This window comes from Dermacentor albipictus, chromosome 1, assembly GCF_038994185.2.
Source record: "Dermacentor albipictus isolate Rhodes 1998 colony chromosome 1, USDA_Dalb.pri_finalv2, whole genome shotgun sequence".
NCBI lineage: Eukaryota > Metazoa > Arthropoda > Arachnida > Ixodida > Ixodidae > Dermacentor > Dermacentor albipictus.
Genome location: NC_091821.1, coordinates 284,197,404 through 284,217,945, shown reverse-complemented (window position 1 = coordinate 284,217,945; position 20,542 = coordinate 284,197,404). Strand labels below are relative to the sequence as shown.

The 20,542-nt window shown below is 43.7% G+C and overlaps 1 protein-coding gene and 1 long non-coding RNA gene across 2 annotated transcripts in view; both read left to right on the top strand.

Annotated features, from left to right (window-relative positions):
• The window catches only part of LOC139054423 (protein Skeletor, isoforms B/C-like), a 455,133-nt gene that overhangs the window by 166,224 nt on the left and 268,367 nt on the right, over positions 1 to 20,542 (top strand). The gene's annotated exons all lie outside the window — the stretch shown is intronic.
• Positions 10,653 to 18,815, top strand: LOC139054424 (uncharacterized). The gene is made up of 3 exons (XR_011511205.1): positions 10,653 to 10,851; positions 12,358 to 12,494; positions 17,605 to 18,815. It is a non-coding gene; the product is annotated as an uncharacterized lncRNA (long non-coding RNA).

The window sequence follows — 20,542 nt, the reverse complement described above, 5'->3', positions numbered from 1 at the left end:
TCGCCATTTATGCACATAGTCTAATAATCATTGCACAAAATGTGAACAAAAATCGAAAATCAAAACGCTAAAATGATCATACGTGTGTACAGAAATACTAATAGTAATAACCAACCAAACATGCGGCATCTACAAGCGAAGACATAAAATCACATTTCAACAAAATATTTTTGCAGCTCAGATTTCGTATATCCTATTGTATGTTTATACGTGTTTAAAGCATGGGGCAGGTTTATGACATGTGTCATTTATCATCTGTGCGAAAACGTGGTATATTCCATGTATCAATAGTTCTTGCGTGTATGTTAGCACGGCGCATGTCCACAGATGCCAGAGTAGAATAAAAATCGTCAATTGATGCCGTCGAAAAATATAGTTGTTGTAAGAACCTAAAGTTATAAAAATGATTGACGCGGATAATGTTATGTCCTTCAAAAGCATACTTCGAGGTAGTTGTATTGTGAACATTGGCGATTATTCCAATGATTTTCTTTTTCAGTACGAGAACCTTAATTATATTTGTTTTGGCCATTGTGGCCCATACTAAACTGCAGTAGTTAAGGTGAGAAAAAGTAGTGCGTAATAAACTTATAATTTACATGTCAAAGGTAAAGTTTCACGACATCGCGACAGAACCCCGAAGATGGAACATAGTTTCTTGCAGACAAGGTCATTGTGGGCATCCCAGTTTAAATAACACGAAAAATATACTCGGAGTATTTTGTGCGCTTCAGCCGTCGTGGTTGCTCAGTGGCTATGGCGTTGCGCTACTAAGCACGAGGTCGCAGGATCGAATCCCGGCCACCGCATTTCGATGGGGGCAAAAGCACCCATGCACTTAGATTTAGGTGCATGTTAAAGAACCCCAGGTGGTCGAAATTTCCGCCGTGCCTCATAATCGGTTTTGAGGCGTAAAACCTCATAATTTAACTTGTTCGTACACTTCAACTATTTCTGTTTGGTGATCTTCAAAGTGAAGCGTGCAGTCCGGTATTATCGGTTTGTTTCTTGCGCGAAATATTATAGCCTTGGACTCTATAGGATTTATCTTTCACTTATTCATCCTTGACCACCTTGACGATTAAATTAGTAGGACATTACATTTTGCCATTAAATCGTTAATTTAGGGTCTCAAAAAAGTTGTGTGCTATCATCCGCGTATATCACAAACTGAAAGGACGGATCTATGCCTACAATATTGACACGTGTACTTGTCTTCATCGGGCTACACGTTTCACCGCCTAACAGATGTTATCGCACAGCGCAGGACGCGCCTGCATAATAATATTTGGGGTTTTACGTGCCAAAACCACTTTCTGATTATGAGGCACGCCGTAGTGGAGGACTCCGGAAATTTTGACCACCTGGGGTTCTTTAAAGTGCACTTAAATCTAAGCACACGGGTGTTTTCGCATTTCGCCCCCATCGAAATGCGGCCGCCGTGACCGGGATTCGATCCCGCGACCTCGTGCTCACCATCCGAACACCATAGCCACTGAGCAACCACGGCGGCTCCGCGCGGGTGCGCCTGCATGTTTCGGGAGTTTCTGGAATGTTATCGATGGTTCTATCCGCTGTCTGTTGTCGCCGAAACTTGCGTAATCTTATTGCATGTATGCGCGACGCGAATTTTGTGGAACTTTGTGGAAGGCACGCGGGTCCCAGCGATTTCTCTGGAACATTCTATGACTGATGTATAAAAGCCGACGCGATTGACCCGCTGATCAGATTTTCGACTATCGCCGACTGTGTTCGCCGCAAACGTTGTGCGCCTGTCATTGCGCGCCTGTCGTTGTGCGCCTGTCAAAGTGTAGCCTGTCATTGTGGGCACTGGTTCGCCCAATAAAAGTTAGTTTTGTCTTTCATAGTATTACTGCTGTGTTCTTTAACGTCACTACCCCGTGACAATATCATTTAGGCACGTATTAAACAAAAGGGGTCCCGGTACGCTCCCTTGTGGGACGCCACAACTGATAGGCAAAAGGGATGAAAGTTCATTATCTAAAGACACCGATTGGCTTCTGTTTTAGAGCTATCCTTCAAGCCATGTGCGTGTTCTACCAGGCATTGCGTACATTCTAATCTTGTTGACAAGAATCATGATTTAAGCAGTGAAAAGCCTTACTAAAATCAAGGACAAGGCCCAACGTATACAAGTTGTCATTAATGTTGTTCAAAATAATTTCCTTCATTGTTAAAAACGCTGTTTCTGTAGATTTACCTGTTATGAATCCAAATTGTGACTCAGATAGTACCTTATGTTTGTCAAAAAACTTACTTATTCTTGAAGAAATGACTTTTTCCAGACCTTTGGAGAACACAGCGAGTACTGAAATCGGCCTATAATTTGCTGGTACATTTTGGTCACCCCATTTTGGAATGACAGATACTTTCATTGTGTTGGGAAAAACCCCGCACTCACATGCAAGATTGTAGATGTGTGAAATCAAGGGGAAAATTAGGGATAACATATTTCAATGGCTTCATCTGCATGCTGTTGACATCTAAGGTCAAAAATAACGTACAACGCGAAAGACAAGGACTGCGAGAGACGACATATGTAGTGCATGTCGTCTAACGCAGTCTTTGTCCCTCGCGCTGTACGTTATTTTTGATCATGAATTACCAACTAGCCCAAGCAACCACCCTAGATATCTAAGGCTTTGCTTTGCTAAATCCCATGTACACGTTATAAACATCATTTGCATCAGCAGGCGCGAAAATATAGTCTCACTAAGCTGACTGGGATAAGTGGAAATTGTAGTATCCCGAATGGTCTTGAGATGAAGATATGTTAATAAGAAATTGCTTGTTCAAGTATTCTGCAAGGCCCTCCGTTTTATTTCGTTGCCATTACCCAGCATGTATTTTGTGACAGAGATTCGTACGGCGACCTAGGACATCGTTTAAACCTCTCCAGGCAATATCTGGTCGACTTGGACTGACGCTAGAAAAGAGCTCCTGATAATAGGATGTTTTCGCTTCCCGCAGCTCTGAGCTTAATCGGTTTCTTAACTTTTTAAAGGGAAGGGGTGTATTCTCTGCACGTGTTCGAAGGAACGTTTGGTAGAGACAATTTTTGTCCTTTAATCATTTTGAAAGGTTCTCTTGTTACCCATGGTTTCCTTATCTCTTTTCGTATTATTTTTCGTGTACGTTTCGAGTGGAAAGTGCTTCGAATAGAAACGAAGGAAATGGGAAAAGAAAAAGGTCGTATGCATCACGGACATCAGTTTTCTGCAGCACACAGGACCAGTCGAAGTTCATAATGTCGTGCGTAAATGCTTCCAAAGAGGCATCTGTTATGCGCTCCACAGTAATTTCGCATTGCTTCGCGCAGCATCCTCATTTCGAAAGATGACAAACACTCTAGAGGGATGGCTCACATCAGAAGCAATTGTACTAGCAGAGAGCACACGCGTTTCAATGTTAGTAATTATTAGGCCTAGTGCCGACGCAGTAGCGCACGTGTTTCTGTTTCTATTGAGTTGACAAATCCGCGGGAGAGAACCTTCATGTTTAAATCATGTACACTAGCGTTATAGTCAAGAATATTAATATTAAAATCACCACTGCACAAAAGCGAACATTTATTTAGTGACGCATATTCTAGAATCTGGTCGAAATAATGCGTAAAATTGTTCATGTTACCATTTGGGGGGCAGTATACCACTTAAATAATTTGATTTCGATTTTCTAATGTTACAGCTTCATAATCATCGGTAACGTCACTAAGATTAGGCAGAATGGGACACCTTTTGCACGCGAGATTATAGATAGCGACACCGCCACCGCGTTTGTTAGGTATGTTAAGAAAAACACCCTTCCGTAACCGGGCAGCTCTAGCATCTCGCTATCAGATTGATACCCCTTTCAGTGAGCATAAAAAGCGTAAATTCGAAAGAGAATTGTTTTACAAGCAGGGCGATTTCGTCTTGCTTGTTACATGCCCAACGAGCGTTAAGGCGCAAAGTGGTTCCACAGTTTGGGTCTATTAGCTTCACCTGTTGTGGTAGGGCTAGGTCGTGATAGGTGATTTTAGTTTAGTTGTTTTGTGGTCACCGAGCGGAAAGACGACAGATTTCCAGGTGAGCTATGATTATCGCCTGTTGTGGGCTCTGCACGACTGCTTTCCAGCGAGAAAAGCTTCATGAGGGGTCTCTTGCTTGTTATCGGCACAACCGCTGAGCCATTGGATTTCCTCATGAAAACATTTCCATTCTGTGACCACACAGCTTTCCGCAGATGCTCATACTTTTTTTAACAGCGAAAGTAAGCAGTTTCTTTTGTCCCTGGCAGAGGTGCTCATTGACTTATACAGGATCAGAATTTTCCAGTCCAATGTCAGTGTTTTTCAGCCTCGTCTTCTTGGCTTTCTGGAGGACAGTGTAACGTTTGGCACTAGACCGGAACCGAATTATAATATTCGACTTGTCTCCCTTTCGTGTTGGTACCCGATGACAGGATTCAATGTCACATTCTTGAATTGACTCACTGATTGCATTTCCTATCTCTGAGACTATGGCAACCACAGATTCGTTGTCACTTTTGATGACTCCTTGCATTTCTAGTTTGGCCTTTCTTGAGTATTGCTCGGACAGAACAAGTTGCTTGTCCAAATCGAGCATTTTACTTTAGAGACTGGTGTGCATTGATCAAAGCGTCTCATTTTCAGCAGCAAGGTTGTTGCTTTTAGCGATTTCCGCGTTTAGTTTTCCCTCAAGCTCTTTAATAGAGTCATGTGCAAACTCGAGGCTTTTAACTAAGCCTTGCTTTTCGCTCTTTAGTTCTCGAATTTCATTTCGCATTTCTCGCTCTATCATCTCACTAAATAGCTTGATTTCAGCTTTGGTTTCTTCTGTTATCGACATCAGCTTTGAAATCCTCTTTCATTTTTGCCACTTCCTTGCCAGTCATCTTTAGACGTGTTCCCCCCTACAGCCAAAAAACACACTCAATAAGTTGGCGAAAAAAAACGAAAAACAACAAATGTTGGCGCAACAATTGGCAGCAGCGACAAGCGACTAATAATAAGGCGTATGATCAATGTGTTCTTCCCGCTAACCTGCGATGAAGGAAAGACCAGATTAGGAGGCTTCCGGCGCGCTCGTCGCTACTACCAAATGCCGCGAAAGTCGAGGAAGGTGCTTCTTTTGTAGTGTAAAAGGTTACGTGGGAGCCAACGTAGTAGATCACTGCGCAGCCGAGGGTGGCGCCTTCTTGAACCAGGTGGGTCCAGTGTAGCCCGCGTTTGCACCGCGGCAGGCTGCCGGATGAATCAATGCTGGCGCCTAGTGCGTATGGAGAGTCTTTTGCTCACCACGACACGAAAATTTCCTTGGACCGTAGACGTATACGGCTTCGCTGTAAAACAGTTGCCTGGGGCAAACCATCAGATACATTTTTCAGTACATTGTAACAGATAGGGCAGCACGGACATGTGTGTTGGAACAAAAAGTACAGACATTTTAGGATGAGTGCTTTGCAGCGCCCTAAAAGCCCGACATCCAGGCTTGCAGTATGTAATAAATAAATAAATAAGACAGTGTAATACCGGCCCGACCCGCGGCGGAGGGGAAGCAAGCGTTAAGAACTCCCCTTACGTGGGCCGGTCCCGATGATAGCGCAATAGCGGGCGAACCTGCGGCGGAGGTGAAGCAGGCGTTAAAGGGGTGGAGACAAAAATTTGCGTTCATGCGTTCTTTGATTCAAGCGTTGCCTGCTGCTTCAGGAAGCACGATACACACCGCATGATTCATATATACCCGATAAATAATTTAATATTAGCATTATTACACCGAGCGATTTTGGTTTGGGTTTCTGGGCTCCGGGTGATGCTATGACGTCGCAGGAGAAGAAACGCAACATGGCTTGGTCACATTGGTCACAAAAAATAGTGGCGTGAAAAGGCTTTGCTGCGTCGTCTGCTCTCGTATACGCGGGCTCTGCCTGCAGAGGTAAACTGGCGATTAGATGCGCTTGTCTCGATTATGATAATTATTGCGAAGAGTGACAACGGTAAGAAAATATTGCGGCTTGTGAGAGTCGGTGATTCATTCCGAAGTGCCGTCAGCTTTAGCTTTGGAGTGAACCGGAAAAAGCCTAGCGACGATATCGGCGCCGCTGAACGATCAGCGGCGGTGAGGCTGCCGTCGGTGCCAGAGTGACCACTCCTCGGTCGCTCATTGGCCGCTTCGCCGTACGGCTGCAGCACAGATGGGCCCCAACCCATCCTCTCTACGGCGATGAAATCGTGCCGTTCGCGAGCAAAACTGCCGTCGCACGGCGGCCCGCGAACGGCAAACGGCGTGCGGCGAGTTGCCGTGCCGGTAACGTGGACGGGTTTTTACGCGTTGAGAAATGCCAAGCGAACGAGAGACCGCTCCTAGCTGCCGAATTATGCGACTCGCAGATGCTACGTCAACAGCTCTCCGCTACAGCGCTGTGCATGTCTCGGTTAGCCAAGGGCCAAGGTTAGCTCGGTTACAGTGTTCTAGAAGCCTGTAGCTTAGAGAAAGGATTTCTATATGCCTGTAGCTCGGTCATAGTGGAGGATATATGCTCGGTCGCTCTGTTCAGCAGGCTCCGTAATCGGCATTTCATCGCTCCTCATCATACGTGACGTTTCTGTGCTAGTGTGCTATGACGTCAATATTTTTGTTCTTCCGCTGTCACGCCATATAACAGCCGCGCTAGCGATGGGTGTTGACCACGAGAATGAGCTTTTACTGACTTTTTGGAGCTAAATTAAAATTATTTTCAAATGCTTGCAGCGTCCTCGTTGCGGGTGTCCTCGCATACAGAAGGAGCCTACAACAAGCTTTTTATAGACCGTTTGTTCGTAGGCGCCGCCATATTGTGAACGCAGTGGCGCCGCCTATGAGCAGCGCCATACTGGCTTGGGTGAAAGCGGTCTTTTGCATGGGAGGTATGCGCTCGGCGGTAGGTTCTGCCGTTTGTATTCGCAGTCGTGCGGTCTGTTTAGTATGACGTGCGTCTTCCGACGTGGTAAACGGTTCTGTGAGACGTGCTGAAGTGGTTTAAGGCGTCGTGGTCGGAATTTCTGCTCGCGATGAGGTGGACGGAACACGCAGCGCGATGTGTGTGCGCATATTTGAGCCTACAATGAGCCTCGGAGATCAGTTGTGTATTTCTGAATGCTCCAGTCACTAATGTGACCTTATTGCAGTATTATCCTATATTTATAAGCTGCGGTTTAGAAGTCATGAAACATACTCGACGATCGTAACAGCGTAGGTACCCTTCTGCTACTATAAGAGCTGTGCTGTTATACTTTGACAAGCGTTCAAGCTGTTCGCTGCAGGTTACATTGCGTGACTACTTGGTTGGGTGAATGAGGTTCCCACCCATGAATAAAATAGTTTTGGCTAGTCATAGCAGCATACCTCACAGTCTGAATTAAGCTTGTCCATCAAAGCGACCGTTTACGAACGTCGCGAGCGTCCTAAGCAGTAGTAGGTGCGGAATTACAGATATCCTTGATCTATATAGCGCATGGTCCAAGCATACGGCATCAGCGGTTATATATTTATAAACGTTGTGCGGCGTTAGCCCGTTTTCTCTTGCTTTTTTAGAGAAAGCGGATGATAACCGAATTATTTTTTTGGTTGTGTTCGTTCAGTTCTCTACACTCTAAAAATTTTCACACCCTTATGGGTGTAATGCGGGTGTATTCATCTTTTTCACCCTTGTAAACACCCTTGAAACGCCCTTTTTTAACGAAGAAGGGTGTTCAACAAGAAAACACCCGTGGAACATCCCAGTCTTTCTAATTTACACCCTAATTATAAGGGAGTAAGTGAACAAGCTTACAGTATATGATGAATGAACATTGCCAGTTAAGGCGTTGATATCGGCTGTACATGAAACGCGCGCTACCTGCGCTTGAATCAGGTAGCTGGAATGATTAGATCGGGGCACCTAGGCAGCAGCGCACTGGCTCCGAACAGTGGTCAAAAATGAAGTTTCCCACGAATGTTGATATTGAACGGATGACACTAACGCGCAGACTTTGCATAGCCAGATATCTGCAAAAGGCTTCATATGATCAATAGCAAAATATTTACAATGCTATCACTGAATACTTAAAGGTGTGCAGCCAGTTAGACTGGGAATGGTTAGGAGTGAGGGCTAACGGTAAATAGCTCACCAACTTACGGTTCGTAGATGACATTGGCATACTCAGCAACACTGCAGACTATTTGCAACAAACGTTTGAGGAACATGTCGAAGAAAGTGTAAGTCTGACTGAGAGTTAGTATGCAGAAGAGAAAAGTAATGTTCCGCAGCGTGGCGAGAGAACGAATGTCATGGTCGGCAGTCAGCCTCTAGAACCTGCGCATAAATACGTTTATTGAGCTTAATTACTCGCAGGGGCCTCTGATCAAGGAAATTAACAAAAATAAAACATTAGCTGGAGAGCTTACGGCAGGCATTACTAAATCATGACCAGGGAGCTTACTGCTAACCATTGCTTTCTACCGTTACTAACGTATGGGGCCGAAACTTGGAAGTTACCAAAGAAGCTTGGGAAGACGTTGAGGACCGCGCAACGAACGATGGAATGAAAATTATTAGGCATGATGATAATAGACTGGAAGACAGCGATGTGGATTAGAGAGCGAACGGGAATAGCTGATATACTGGTTGACATTATGAGGAAGAAGTCGTGCTGGGCAGACATTGCAATGCGTAAGGGATAGAACTGCTGGTCTATTTGAGTTGCAAAATGGGTGCTAAGGGAAGGAAAGCACAGTCGAGGACGGCAGAGAATAATGTGGACGTGATGGAATCGGGAAACTTGAAAACACGTGGAACCAGTTAGCACAAGACAGGGGTATTGGAGATAGCTGGAGAAGCTTTCGTCCTGCGATGGACGTGAAAATAAGCTGATGATGATGATGTGACGACATCCATGCTAGCTTCGCGGCATGTCTTTCATGTTATGTCATGCATGTGTGTCATGCACGTTCTGATAGCTCGATTTCCGTCGATTGCGGGGGGGGGGGGGGGGGGGCGCTAGTAGCGGCGTAGCCAAGTGGGGCACACCGGGCACTTGTAACGCTCACTAAAAGTAAAATTTTTGCTGCTATGGCAATGGCCCCGCTCCTTCCCCCTCCACGGTCAATTGGGACCCCCCCCCCCTCACACGAAAAAATTTTCTGGTTACGCCACTGTGGGGAGGGGGGTGTAAGATTGCTCTAGACCCCTCCCCCTGACTTGTCAACGGAAACGGGGGACGGAAGGGAAGCTGCCGCCGGGCCGCAAACCTTAGGCAGCCCAATTAACGGCTGCATTTCCCTTTGGACGTGAATACTGCATTAATGCCATTACACTGTAGGATTCGTGGCGGTTCGAGGGCATGCGACAATAAAAAAAAACACATACAGCCATCAGAAAGTCTTAGCTTGAGCAGATCTTTGGGAGCTGGGCAAGACTCTCACAAAAGAAAAAAAGCTTGGCACCCCTCTTACAGGCATTGTCAACTCTGGGTCCCACCGCTCACTGTACATTTCCGGTAAAAAAAATCACCCATGAACTCCTCTCGGATTTGTCTAAGTGTGCGTAAGCATTGTGACTATTCCTCATCTACACGCAGTCCATGTCGTTATCAATGTTATGAGACTTGATCCGACAAGTATAAGCGCCAGCGCTGCGGCTACACGGGCTGCTCTGGTCGGCAGCGCAAGCAAAGTACTGCAGGTGGCGGGGCCAGGCGCGCTGGTGACGTTCCGTTCGTTTTGAGCCGTTATCGCTCTTTAGCCCTCCTCATCCGCGATGAACCATTATCAACCGTTCTCCGGCGGCGGCTGCTTGTGGCACGGCCGCGCGAACCGTATCTTGAAAGCGAACTGCATTGTGGACAGAGTGTGCCCACTGCTGAAAACTTCACGCGCTGTGTTCTCACCGTTTACTTCGCTTTGAAAACAGACGCGCGCACACCTATCTTGAAAGTGATCTGCGAAAAGCGCATAGTGCGGCATAAGCTGAAAGCTTCGTGAGCGCAGTGCTCTCGCCGCTTCGGTCGCGTTGAAGCCTTGAAGCGAGAGCTAGCACGAAGGTGAATTCACTCGCTGCTGCGGGTTCTATATTGAAAGATATCGTGCGGTACGGACTGACGGACGGATGGTTTTTCTTGTTGGGGAAGTATAGAAATGCTTACGTTATAAAAAAAATCGCAGGGTTCGCGAATTTCGCGATAAGAACCAACACCAACCTACTCCCCCACCCCCCGCTGAGCGATGCCGTCTTGATCGCCCCCTCCAAACCCCAACCCCAGTTGTCTTATGGCCTCTGAGATTTGCGCGCGAAGCTGGCGCGCGCGAACCTGAGAGGCCATAATTGGCCGCTTAATAGCATAAAAAGACAAAGATAATGCCAAACGACACAACTAAAAATTCAAACAAAGAACTGATCTTAGCTATACTGTTTGGGGAAAAGAAATAAAAAATTAGACAGCCGCAACACACGCCACTAAAGCCACCACCGCCGGCATAACGCGGAACCAACTGTTGGCAACATTCATTCGCGCGTCATTGCTTCGTCCGCGTCGTCTCCGCAACGAGAGCCGCCATCTTCTCGCGCCTAACGTTTTGTATGGTTTTGTTTTCTGCAATCCGCGCACACACAGCTCATCGGTGGCTGCACGTCTGCTCGGCGTCGCAATGCGGCCTGCGTCATTTTCTGGTGCTCGCGCAATCGGTGTGAAACATGTCGCATGTGAAATGTTTGATAGAAGTGCCTCACGTCCAAGTCAAGCCGCCGTACGGGTGTATGGCTGTGCGCCCCGTTCTCGGAAGCGTCGACGGGTTTCCGGCATGCGGATTTCAGGTACGTGCAAATGCGTTTCGCCCTCCTATTGAGCTCCGGAGCAAAGCGTGCAATATTTCATGTGAAAGATGCAGTGCCCCTGATCACGGTGTGAATTTCGAGCGGCAAACGAGAACTTTGGCACTTAGAGCACACCGCGGCTGCTAAGTCAGCGTGGAAATTGTTTTACGTTACCGTAATATGTTGCTGTCAGTGTAATCTGCGGCTTGTGGATAGTTAGCCCATTGACGTTTGCTTGTGGCAGCGATAGGTGTATAAATGAAAGCGGTAATAATTTTCGAGAGCAGAGTTTTTTCGCTCGATGTTTGGTCGTGTTTATGGCGTTATGAAAGCTAGAAAACTACATGGCTTGATCGTGCTTAGTTCCAACTCTAAGGGGCGTAACGTTGGCGCTGTATATGTTTGTTTTCGGTGTCACGAGTACCACTTTCACGCTTTTGTTGCATGAGAGTGGTAGCTGCTGCGTGCCGTCTGGGTAGAACACAATAAAAGCAATTTCCTCACTCACACGTATGCAATGTGAGGTAACAAAATTTCCAGCGTTTTATTCGGAGCGTAAATATCCAGTATAGTTTAGTAAGAAACTCAAATTCTGTGTTAGCTTAGTAGGCGTGAAACAAGTGAAACTCGCATTCCTTTTTGAATTGTTCGCCCAAACTGCACCGCCGCCCCCAGATGCGTCATCCGGTAATTGACAGTAGCTTCGCTACGTGAGTTGTTTTATGCGCCTATATTGCCCGGTTAAGTATCCTGTTCATTTATGCTGACGCTCGTTCATCTTGATTTTAAGCGGTTACTATCCCCGAGTACCGGACGATGCCAAACTTGTGAGGTGTAGCAAACGCGGGAAATTCAAAGTGGCGTGGCTGCAAGGCCCTGTTTTTACGTTTCTTGCATTCAAAGCCAGCAGACACAGTATCACTGATTTATTTTCCATTTCTACTGTACTTGATCAATCTAATGTGACAACTGCATCTGCTCTTTAATGTTCTCCATTTACTGTGTATTCAGCTTGGCTGCCACCTTCTCTTCAGAGGATGCCGCTGTGATAGCTCTTTCGTATAGCACATGCCTCTAGGCCCTTGTGTTTCAAGGGCTCCCGCGAGGCAGCAGTGCTCCAAGTAATTTTACCATCCTATATGTTTTCTATTTTGCATCATTCTTCCACAATGGATTTTAATGTTAATAGTATTTGTCATTAGTCATCGCCATAATGTTATAGCACGTAGATTTTACGCACTTCACATCGACAATTTTTAGGCCAGTTTACAGCCAAGTCACATCTTCCATAATACATCGTCAACATTACCACTTGTCATGGCGCTCTTTGGCCAAACCTGGCCCTTGCGCCATAAAACACCACACATCATCATCATCAGCTTGGCTGCCAGAAAATGCTTGAATTTCTTTCAGTATCCAAGTGACGAAATATTTCACTGACGGCCGTGTGTGAAACACGCAAGATGACAAAACTGATAGCAAAATGATGAAATATTTCTTTTATAGCGTTTGGACTCTACTTTTGGTGAGGATGTCGATCGACCTTGGGCCTGGCGACAGCACACCCGACATCGCCAAAGTGCAGCCTATCAGTTGAGTGCCCCTGAATGGACCATCAACATTGGAAAATGAAGCAGAGCCAGGTAGGGGCAATTTTTACTTTGGAACAGAATACTGACAGCTGCCTCTTTTTTTAAGAACTAAATAACATATTTACAAATCAATCCTTTCTCTTTGTGCAGCCTACATAGAATTGTTTTTTGCTTGTTATACAGACCTTCAGAAAGTAGTTCTGAACCCTTTTTGCATGCACAAATAAATAAAGAGGAGTGCACTTTCTGAAGAAATTGATGCACTGAAATGTGCGTTCGACACACAGTGAGATGCAAAATAACCAACAACTTTAAAGCGGTAAAAAAAATTTGAAACATGTTCTAACATCATAGCCCGCCTTGGCATGCGGATCTAAATATAACAGCAACGGAGGTGCATGCAGAGAAGTGTTTGTAAATGTTTGCAAGATATGTACATTGTCTAAGAAATTGTTTTTATTTACTTGGAGCTTCTTGGTGCCATGGCAGTGCAGTAAAAGCTCAAAATGATGCCCCTGCTCCTAATAAAGCACTTTTAGATTTTAAAATTAAATTATGGGCTTTTACATCCCAAAACCTAAAGTTTTGGTAACCTGGCTTCTTTAATGTACACCTGAATCTAAGTGCATAAGCGGTATTGCATTTTACCCTCATTGGAAGGCAGCTGCCATGGCCTAGATTGAAGCTGGGACCAGCATGACTGAGCAGCATGGCATCATAGTAAGTGGGCTATTACACCAGGTCAAAATGAGAAATACTGCTTAGAACTACCAACTTCTTGGCTCACAAGCACTTTGCACTAAGTTAAAGGAGTATGTAGTACTGTCAGTGGCCGTTTATGTATCAATTTCTTTTTAACCTGACTCCATTATTAAAGTGCGAAGCTTCAATTAGTCAAAACCAGCCTAAATTACAGAACCAGCTCAAAACACGCACCATGTATAGCTGGATTTGGACATGAAAATGGAGTCAATTCATGTCGCCGAAAATGGCGGTGGCAGTCACACTATTTCATGCATTTTGCCTAAAACATAGTCAATAATAATTAATCAATTTCTAAAATATTCTTTTCAAAAAGTTTTTTTCAAGCATGAAAGGTGTTCAGGTGAACACCAAATGGTGTTCAGGTGCACGAGCAGTTAGTTGCACGGCACTTCTTGCATGTGTTCACTGGCTTCTTTCTAGCTTGAAAGAAAAATTTGTTGCACCTATTGAGCAGTAGAAAGCTGGATTGGGAATTTTTCAGGATGCTCTACAATTTTCGCACTGACACTTTTGCTTTGAATATAATATTTGAGCAGTTAAGTAATCGTTACTAATTAACTAATTAGAAGAAATGTAAGAATTGGTTTCACTTCCTCAAATCGATGCCAAACGACATTGCCTTGGTGCTGTCCAGCTACGTGGCACTTGTACATATTTAAAGCTTGCACATGTCATACAGACCACCTGGTAATTACAAGACATATATAGAAGTGGCTAAGTTGTGTGAGCCAGCCATATGTAGCAAATCATGAGAAACAGCCATGTTTCTTTCACTTAAGGGCATGATAAGATTTACATGCTCGACACCTTGCATCAGTGTGTTCTAGGCCTGTTCGTAGTTTAGCTGCTACATAAACAATATTTCTCCACATGTAAGCTCATATGCATCTTTCAAGTATATTGCCCCGTGTGTCCAAAATAAACCATCCTCGCGCTTCCTTCATTATGTATACATCTGTTGCTGTGCTAAATTTTTAACATGCAACTGCACAAATTTTCATCTAGTTTACATATTTCCTCGTTGTTTGGTGGCTTCATTTCTGAACAAGTTGTTTTCGTCAAACCCTGTTGCACACAGCAGTACACAGCCTTTCTGCCTAGAGTGGGAATTGTTTTTTTTTTTTCAGATTGACATAAATACACCTTGCCTGGGCAATGTAAGGCATTCTACATAACACGACCCTGCAATAATGTTTCATATTGCATTCCAGCATCATACAGAACTGTTTACTTACCAGATTAGAATCTGTATAAGTGTTGGAAGTAACAGAACTGGAAGAAGCCAGCAGATAATGAGGCCAAGGAAAGCATAGAGGAACATGTTTTAAGTTTTTTATATGAAGTATAGAAATGATGAATTCTAGGTAAGTGAAAGTGGATTAAAAGATATCCACCTCTTGGTGGGGAACGGACCCATAACCTTCACATTACGCATGTGATATACTAACCACTGGTACTACGGCCATGTTCGAGCGTCGACAATCTGAGGGGCCATTGTGGACGGTTGAATGCTGCCTCGGTGGCACAGTGGTTAGTGCATCACATGCCTAATGCAAAGGCTGTAGGTTCGTTCTCCCCCCATGCCTGTTTTTTTTACCATTTTCATTTCCTTTTATCATTTCTACATTTAAATAGAAAATTACAAATAAGTTTCCACGTGCCTTCCCTGGCATCGTCCAGCTGTGATTCAGAAAAATTTTGACCCTCAGTATCCGTTCTTCTCGTTTGGAAGAACAGGAGCTTCATTTTAAAAATAAAGAATTCACCTTGTTCAGCATCTCAATGTGGTCTCAAATCTTATCACAGCATGTGTATTACTAAGTGAAGTTTTTGTTAAGATGATATAGCATGGGACCTAATTAGTAGCCTTTGTGTACAGATATATGACTAGTCTAATAAATAGGAGGATTTTAAGAAGCACTTCTAACATGGTCTGAGCATGTGTTTAAAAAAACTAATCTAGCATGATTTCAGGCATAGCTGTTGCCCCTGAAAAATATTTGGATCATCTGCATTGGCATTGTTTTTAGAGAGCACCAATACTGCTTTGATAGAAGTAGCCTCGTGGAACATGAAGCATCATTTCTTGCTTAGTCAAGGAAATATTATCTGCATATCTGACGTGCATGTGTCATATGCTCGAATGCTGTTTAAAGGCTGCTAATAAGAAAATTACTTCACTTGCCTTCCAGAGATTGCTTCAGTAGTCTATGCTACTCGATCATAAACAATTTACCAGAGTGAACTTTCATCACAGTTGGCTTTGCAATGTTTATGCAAAATACAATTGCCCACTAGACATGTGACTGCACTAAAACTTGGAATTAATGACCAGTAAGATTTATGGGACCAGCAAAACTTAGTTTATAACTCCAGAACAAAATGCGAGGCACTTCGGTTATTTCTGCCATAGAGTTTCTTACAGTATTTACTAGAGGGAACTCTGGCGCTGCAGTCGTACCACCATGGGAATGATGGGAAGCACATGGATTTGTCTGATATTCGTGCTTGTGAATTCAGACGTTCTTGTGGCTTCGTATATTATACGCTATATAAATCTTATTGTCGTAAATTTCAGCGCAGTCTATACTCTTCGAAGTGCAGAAGACGGCGCCAACACGCACAATTGCTATTAATTGCAACGATTGAGCTTGTCCAGGTAGCCAAATCGAAGGGCACCAAGCGTCTCAAGGCACTAGTATGCCCGCGATAAATTCATCAGGGCGTTGCACTCGCTTGTCGTTACATGCCTCCGTCGCCTAATGGTTTCAATATCAGACTTCTGTTCTAGAGCTCCTGTGTTTGAATCCTGTCGTCGGACGATTTTAATGTTTATTTATTTATTACACAGTATATTGTTGAAAATGACTAGAATACAAAGTCACAAAGCCGTTTGAAGCCAAACAGACGAAGTTTAGGCAAATCCATGTACTTCCCATAATTTCCATGCTGGTACAGCCGTTCTTGTTTGATCTCCTGTGGACACTAACGTCAGAGTTCCCTCTAGTAATAATTGTATAAAACTCTGATTTCTGCGCCTCGCTCGTGCAGAAGCGGCACCACACCTGCTGTGTAAACATGCGCTGCTTTTCGGCCGAGTGCAGGGAATGCTGTGAACTCGCCATGTACATAGCCTGCACTAAGTAAAACAAATCACAACGTGCAGTTGCTACCACGTTGAACTGGTGGAATGAGTAGTGAAATGCAGTACCTCCTGAACTAGTTCAGAAAGTGCAGGTTAATCAAGTGGAGATTATATAGCAACAGAAGTTGAGTGATTCTGCATTACATTCACGAAATATACTTCATGATCCTTTTCCATTTATTTCCTCAGTTATTAAGAATCCATTTTGCATTGTTGGACAAAACTACAGAATGCCAACATATTTTCCAGCATTCACTGGTAGCAAACATGTCAAAACATGTTCTAGTGTCTGGATTGCCGCTTTAGCTGTTAACCCCCAAGTTAATTCCGGAAAATGTACCAAATGTTTTACGTACTCAATTTTCGGTGTCATTCTCTTTCTAAAAATATATTACTTCATTGGTCTCTGGTTAGAAATAACACAAAAATAAGAGCTGCTCTTGAGGGCAGCTTTCCCTCAATGCCGACTGTAACTCATCTTTGACAACAAGAGCAGCATAACGTCAGGCAGAAAGAGTGCAACTAGTCATTGGCGATATTGGTACTACCTCCAGTCACTAGTACAGCTTGTGATCAATGGTTAAAGGTTGCGACTTTGTTGCTGCCCAATTTTAATTCTGCAGCTGTTACACTTGGGTGTAGCATGTGTAGGTACGTGTGCATGCATTAAAATGACTTCACGCTAGAGCAAAGCAACTAGTGCAGAGAGGCATTAGTCATCTTTATGTATTTGCTTTGTAAAGATGCACTAACTTTATCTTTTGCAATATAGACTTGGCGCTCAATGGCCAAAGATGCCCTTGTGCTACTAAAACCTACCAATTAATTCGCTTTTTGCAGTAGCAGGTGCTTATTCCTTTTTCAGGATCGGTCTGTGAGTTCTAATTTGTTTTTCTTGAACTGTGCAATTCCCACTCACAGGACTGCATGTCATCTAAGGTGTTCCTTTTTCAATCAAGAATGTTGAGGTTGTGTTTGTGAAACTCGATTTCTTGCCTCAAACGAGCTTGTACAAACTGACCAAGCTGATAATTCTACCTGCTTATATAATAAATGTGTTGTGGTTATGAACCCTCATAATGAATGACACACAGTATAAAAATTTTATCTAATAAAACAATTTAATGAAAATTTTCATGTTTTTCGCGTTCGTGTTCACTTCTCTACTCTCGTGTCCTGTCTGCATGCCTCACCTCTTTTTTGCATATTAAATATCGTATAAACTTAACCATGCTTTTTGCCACAATGCAGGGGGAAAAGGTTCCGGTAACACTGCATTCAGTATGGTGGCCCAGACGTGTATGCAAGCAACCTCCTTCATGTGGGCCAAGAACTACTCTGCAGTGTCTCACAGACTTCCATGCGAAGCCCTCAACATTCTCGTCTCAGTGGAATGGCTGCTCATCTATCTGCGTGTCCATCACCAAGATGGCCAGTTGTAAAGCTCCTGTACCCGTTTAAGACAGCTTAATGATTTTTTTTATTTAGTTTTCATAGTTGGCCGTAGAATCTTAACATTTTTGATGTTTCTAACGTTTTTACCTGGCCCAAAGTGGTGCAATAACTTTAAACCAGTGTAATGTATTTAAGTGATGCTCACTCTAATGCCTATCTGGTTTTGTTTGTGTTTAAGAAATTTGAATGTCTGATGAGGTAACAGCATTTAAACTTGTCATCGTGGCTCTTTTCAGTGAGCTGCTAGGAAATAAGATGCAAAACTTATCACACGCCAGTTGTAGCATTTTTGTTTTCAAGACTAAAGTATACATGTTTCAAAAGATGGAAAGTGGGGAAAAAAGCCTCAAGAACATAATCATTCTAGGATTGTCATGTCCTTACAACTCTGCAATGACTAATGCCTCATACATCTTGGGAGCACATTGGTCGCAATGCCTACAGGTATACTTGATAAGAGAATAGCTTGCACTCAGATTTGCCACGCAGTTGATGGCTGATAGCTTTTGTTTGTCGTCTTCGTGTTACTACTATGTATTCAATATTCATTTACATGTGCTGCGGTTTTTTGCAGTCACACGCACACACACACACACACATATATATATATATATATATAATCTTCGTTTCAATAAAAAATTTAGTTGAGAGTTAGCGCTCATCCTGTCTGCTTCTAGTCTGTGTCCGTGTCACTTCGTGCTACAATCCAAGATCAGGTTACTGTACCAACTTGCCCAACTTTTTATCCTTGTGTTGAAGACACACTCAGACTTGTTCTTACTTATGTGACCGGTTATTTTTGTGCTTTATAATAAGATGCAGTGCTTTTCAAATGAAAACATGTGATAGTTCGTAGTGAGGTTATTTAAAAAAACTGTTCTGCTTAAAATTTAATTGAGCAAGCTTGTGCCATTATTCGGTGCTTATGTCTTTGTATTGGTATGGTTTTACTAATCTCCCTTTTTACTTTTAAAATGAGCAAACATTATTATGTAACCATTTCTCTTGAATGAAATAAATACTTCTGACATTTCGTCACAAATTTTACAATGATTTTGTTCAGTTAGGTAACCTTAGACTAGCTGATTGTTATTCTGGTAGCTTAACTTACAATGCCTGTAGAATATTCAATGCAAGCACATGGTGAAAAATACACTAAGTTATTGGGTATAAGCAGGTCACTGTCAGTAAATGGAGCATACGTATCTTTCAGAAAATAGTGCATGCTTACATATTGAACAGCATGCACAGCTACACATGCTGTTTTGTTCGTAAATGCTGAAAGATTATTCGACGTGGAAGCACTTTGTTCTTTGGCTTTCAGTGCTACCTTTAAGTCATATATGTGAAGGTACTAGTAGAAGCATCCCGTGGAGATAAATGACAACTTTGATGAATAGAGGTATAAAATATGTGCTTAAAACGGCAAAAAACTGCTTGACAGGCAAACGTATGCTTCTGTAGTACTGCACTTGTTACCGTCGCCAATACATGCATTGCTTGCGCTCTATTGCATTCAATATGAGCTACAGCAGCGAGCTGTGGTGTCTCCCTCCTGGTCGAGCTGGTGTTGCGAAAATTTTTGACCAAGAAAAGGAGGTTTTTAATCATTTCTGAAATGCATGTAACTATGCTTTTGGCTGTGTGCTGTTTCCACGGAGTTATAAGTACTGGTCCACCAAGGTGCGGGAGATCCTGTGTCCTTAGTGCAGCGCGCATTGTTATTGCGCTCTGCATCCTGCCGGCAGTGTACTATCACTGCAGAGGAAGATTACGAAAGCATGGCGTGTGTGCCTTGCTGCAATGGCGAAACCTTAAATTGTTTGCCTGAAAGGGCTGCACGTTATGCTACCACATGACGGACCAGAAGCGCAATATGACGACGCCTCACAGATTCTGGCTCATACTGAACAAGGTAGTACCATAGCTAAGGCTAGGCAGCATTCACAACAGCTAGTCTGCCCATTAACTACATGGCTGTAGTGAACGCTAAAATACTTGCAGGGATAACACCCTTTTGGAAGGGTGTTGTCACATGCTACACCCATATTGAAAGGGTAGTTGTCTGTGTTACACCCCATATAGAAAGGGTGTTGTTAGCTTTACACCCATAGTTGAGGTGACGTCATATTAACACCCCTTCTTTTGTGGGGTGTTAATGTGCACCCTTTGCTTGGGGTGTAGCAATACACCCAAAAAGGGTGTCACCCATGGGACAAGCCATTTACACCCTTAAGGGTGTTAAAATTTTTAGAGTGTACGACGCACTCACACGTATTACAGAAATTTTGCGCTCAAAAATTGCCATCGCATTCTTTTTATGCGAACCGTCTCATATATTATGGCTGTATGCAGGCCAAAAAGGCAATGCCGAAGCACACAGCTTATATATGTATCGTGCTGGCTCACCCACCGCACTGATCGCTGTGTTGAGCAGCGCCATGGGCCTCATGCAGCAAGGCTAGCGTAGACATATGGTGATTTCAAGCATACTAGACTTGAAATGCGTGAGAACGATGCCATTGTGTCAGAAATATTTGGTAGCGCCTGCCGCTCAGATGTTTCGTGGTTGCCTTAGGTTGGCCGTGCACGAGCATGCGCTCTTATGTTTTATGTTTTACTTCCTACGCCAATTGATCAGACAGTGAGCTGATTAACCATATAACTCTGGTAATACAGAAACGCCGGTTTTCTTTGCGTAATAATGCTGTGCCTGCAAAAATGAACATATACA